We start from the raw sequence: 4,732 nt of genomic DNA, 5'->3' as shown, positions 1-4,732 counted from the left end.
TGGCTAAGAGCAAGTAAATAATTGTCAGTATCACACGTACTACATGCAATGCTAGAGTTGACACAGACTCTATGGTGTCAGTACATAAGAGAGGGAAATTTTGCAGGATTTCCTCACTGTAGCCAGGGAGAACAAGTAATTGGATAATAGTTTTCCCACACATTTATTCCAGGTCTTAACCTTACATAGATCTTTCTGTAGGAAACCACTGACCCAGTTCTTATCCTTAAAAACTACCCAATATCCTGGTGTGATCTAGCTCTAAAACACCACCACTGCCAGCATTTCCACCACCCCATGGCTCTCCTGAATTTACAAATGTTCAATAAATTTTTCAACAGAATAGCTTCATGGACTTACCCCATTGCTTTTTCTCCCTTAATCAAGTCTTTTATCTCCAGTAGCTGGCATCTCCCACATGCCAGTAAGTTCTAGTGGCAAGGAACATATTCCTTTTAAATAAAAAAGAAAAAGTCACTTCTATGTTTAGTTCAGCTATGTACCCACTAGGTCAGATAAGTGTGAAATATTTTTTACTGTTTCACAATGCCAGTCTTTACTGCATCATTTTTCAGTTGCTTTAATAACTTATCTGGTAGCTGAGCGCATATATAGAATCACAGAATCCTTAGAGTCAAAGGACCTCTGAAAGCCATCTAGTCCAACTCCCCTGCAATGAACAGGGACACCACAGCTAGATCAGGTTGCCCAGGGCCTTATCCAGCCTTGCCTTGAAGGTCTCTGGGTAAATGGAGCATCAACCACATCACATCACAGCCTTCTCTTCTACAGGCTGAAAAGCCCCAGCTCTCTCAGCCTATCCTCATTGGAGAGGTGTTCCATTCTGTGAATCAATTTACATCCAAGCCTTGCTTCAGTTCTATAGAGCAGCCAGAGCTGACCAAGCACTTCATGTCATTAGGTGAAGAAAGTGGGCAGCTGTGGAAAGAACTTGAGGCTGGGCTGTTGTTGGAGCTGGTTCTGAGGGCTGGGATGTGTTTCTTGAGACTCAGAAAATGAGGTCTGCAGAAGAGAAACAGCTAAGTAACATGTTAATTTAGCCAGAACATTTTCAAAATGTTAACATTTTCTGTAGAAATGAATAGAACAATTTTGGTTAATTCCAACAAGAACTAAAACAACTGATAACTGGTACTTTCTGGAGGATGATGGCTCTGGTATTCAGACCACATGCAAGAAACTTTCATTTATTTTCATGTGCTCCTTAGTATCAGTATACCAAAGCTACAACTATATTCTAAGTTCCATTTTAGGATTTTGATAGATCATGATCTTTCCCTGTTTGAAAATATTTTGCACCAGTAAGAAAACGCTGTGAACTGCAATATTATGAGCTAAATAGTAATGAAAGAAACATGAGTACTTAAACTGAGGTATGCCAGTACCTGAGTAGATTAATATCCACCTATGTAGATAAATGCAACCTCATTTTCAGGGGTGTCTGGGCACCTGTGAAGAGATGGAGCAGGAGGAGGTCATTAAGTGTGAAAGCCCAAATGTTTTGTGATGAGTGCAGATGCCTATGAAAATTTTTGGCCTGAGGGGCTTCTTTGACTGCAATTAATTAGAAACAGTTTATTTAAAATATTTTTACACGTTTTTAAGTAATACCAATATCTGTAAAATAGAGTTAGCTTTTCAGATTACTTGTGTCCTTTTCTATTAAATGTATTTTAAAGGGAAGAGTAATTGGCCTACCATGTTTTTACAGTCTAGAATAAGTCTTAAATTTCTTATAATATGACCAAGTGCTAGTGAGACTATATTAATGACATGGTTCTATATTGGCTTGTTATCTTGTTCCGTTGTAAATTAAGGCATTTTAATGCAGCAGATTTGGAAATGAGCAACCAAAGTGAATCACACAATTAGCAGCACAGATGTGACAAGGCAGCTCAGAAAAACACTGGTCAGCAGTAGGTAAATTTTATCATATACACTCAGAAACCACACTCTGATCTGGTAGCCACTGCCAGTTGGAGGAATGTACTAGGGACTTGAATCATGTATGCTACAATGATTAATCTAGCCTGGAAACCTATGGTAGAACTTCAGTCACATGTCTAATCTGTCCATGTCATGTACTGTCTGTATTTCCACTTACCTTGCCTTCTTTTGTTTTTGTTTCTCAGTGAATCAGCAATTTTGGTGTTGCAGTTTCTGCATATATTTGCATATAGGTAGTCTGAACACAGAATATTTCCAGAGAGTGCCTTGATGAATGCTCTCAGAATTATCAGAGTCTGTCTTCTCAGTATTGACAACACCTTAGAATTCAGGTTCACTGCACACACTGATGTCCAGATAAAATGAAAAAGCATCAACATATTTCTACAGTTCTTTATTACTTTTTCTAAAGGATTCAGTTTTAGATACTGAATGTAACTATCAACACCAAAGTGGAAAATATTAACTTAATGCTATTTCATTTGGGAAGAGGTTTTTCAGTAAAGAAATAGGCCATGAAAAAATTACCCAGAGGGGTTGCAAGGTGGAATGATACAAAGATGGTAACAGATATTCCAAAGGTCATTTATAAGGAAAAACTCACCAATATGGATGCCTTTAGCTGGGAAATGCTGAGGCAATCTCCACTGAGGAGCAATATCCAAGAGATGCTGCATTAGTGGTGGTCAGCCCTTAAATGAGGTCTAGAGGAGGTGGAGTCAAGCTCCATCCCTTCCGGGAGCACAGCTAAATTACTCTCACCTGTGCTCCCACAGCTGCCCTGACACTTGCCTCAGCTGATTAATCAGAGGTTCAGGCTGTGATTACCAATTTCCCATACAGGGTTATTAACCAATCGAACTGCAGTGTAAAGCATTCAAGGTGTACTTTCCTTTTATGTAGTGGGAATTGGGCGGTAATTCTAAACATACAAAGTACGTTTTCTTAAGCACTTGCATGGTCTTCATTGATATAGCACTTGACCTCTCCAATCTGCAGTGTGTAAATATTACCAGTGTATTTGTAGGGCAGGGAAAGTCTATTGCCCAGTTGTAATGACAGGGAAATACAGGTTCAAAGAGATGAATGGTCTTTGTTCAGGTTACTGAAGATATATCTGACAGATCAGGAAACAGAAAACACTTCAGATCAAAGATTTTTGACATAGATGTGCTTACTCTCTATATTAAGTGATTTTTTTTTTAATTTTTATTTTTATTTTTTTTTTTCTGTTTTAGGTTTCGTATGCACTCCTACTGTGCATCCCTTACGTATAGAAAGCAAAAATCAAAAGAAAACACACACGCACACAAAAATTATTCTGGCTTTCAATTTACTCTAATGAAAGAACCTTTTTACAGTGGAAAGAAGCTTTACCTACTATTTTAATGTTGCAAAATAACTGAATTTAATCAGACTTGGACATAAAGAAAAAGGAAAATACCTGGAAAAGATACTGAAAATCTTCTCTCATAAAAGTAAAAACTATAGAAAGTTCTGATGCAGAACATGTGGGTCATTGTCAATGACAAATGCCACATCAGTTACAATTAAAAAGTAATCCACAATGATTTTACATTATCACTGCCCAGCAAAATTTAGTATTTCCTAAGCAAGTTGGAGCTAGAGCATCCATTGCAATGGATAGGCATAGCAATTTACTGGGCACGGTGGTAATGGGTTGATGGTTGGATGAGATGATCTTAATGGCCTTTTCCAACTGTAATGATTCTATAATTCTATCAATTAGGAAGCAACATTTTTCCCAGTTTTACATTTCTAAGGATATATTGACAACTATGCTGTCAAAGGACTGAATAGTGCCTTGCTAAAATACACATAATTTATTAAGTACAAAAGGATTGGTTATAGTTCGTTGAAACCATTGCTCCTTTACATCTGGGACCATTCTTCTTTTCATTAACAGGAAGAATAGAAGGGCCTGGTATCAGGCAAGATCCACCTAATTTTCTGTCCAAGAACCCTCAGTATGAAGTCTGTTCTCTATCCTTTTAGTTGTACTGATGTCTCCTACAGGAAATTTGCAGAAGGATCCAGGTAGTTTATAACCCCTCTTTGATGGTGGTATATTACAATGCTGATTCTCCTTTCAAATTTCTTATTGAACACTGCCTGTAAACAAAGCACCAGCTCTGTTCTCAGTTTGGTATGGCAACAAAACTGTGTGTCTGGGATCGCAAGAGAATGCGACAGTGCTGGTAAAGGTGTGGCCCCATTGACACAGTGAATGGGGGTCACTGACATGACAGGTAGACATGAAAAAGACCTGAAGGAGTTTAATACACCTTGGGAGTAAAGTCAGCAGCCGAAAGTGAACCCAAACTACCCTGTGAGGAACTGGGATCAGACACTTTGTTTAATACGGATGTTTTCTTCCCCATCCACTGCTGTCCTGTTTATTGCCATCCATGCAAAGCCACTTGGAGATGAACCAACGGAACTGTTTTTGGGGTCCAGTCCTGCTTTGTGGTTTTGAGGGAAGATGAGTGAGTCTGTTTGCATTTATGTTCTAAATGTGAAGCTTTATTTGCAGCCTACCGCAGTTGTCCTCATTAGCATTGGTATGTGCTACAGACTGGAAAGATGTGCCAACAAGTTTCCATGCAGGTTTTTTCACTAAAAAGAAGAAGAAAGGAAATTTAAAATGACATGATCATGTCTAGGCAGTTGTTTCTTAACTACAGGAAGGATTCCTACAAGGCAAGGCACAGAGTTATGAACAGATATTGCCCCAGATGAACTG

General features: G+C 38.5%; 1 long non-coding RNA gene across 1 annotated transcript; it reads right to left on the bottom strand.

Annotated features, from left to right (window-relative positions):
• Positions 1-958: 958 nt before the first annotated feature.
• On the bottom strand, positions 959-2,623 carry LOC140249711 (uncharacterized). Its single transcript, XR_011903062.1, has 3 exons — positions 2,573-2,623; positions 1,407-1,470; positions 959-1,023 (listed from the first exon to the last, which is right to left on the bottom strand). It is a non-coding gene; the product is annotated as an uncharacterized lncRNA (long non-coding RNA).
• Positions 2,624-4,732: the final 2,109 nt, after the last annotated feature.

This window comes from Excalfactoria chinensis, chromosome 1, assembly GCF_039878825.1.
Source record: "Excalfactoria chinensis isolate bCotChi1 chromosome 1, bCotChi1.hap2, whole genome shotgun sequence".
In the NCBI taxonomy this organism is placed as follows: Eukaryota; Metazoa; Chordata; class Aves; order Galliformes; family Phasianidae; genus Excalfactoria; species Excalfactoria chinensis.
The sequence above is the reverse complement of the archived record's forward strand: the minus strand, read 5'-3'. Positions and strand labels throughout refer to the sequence as shown.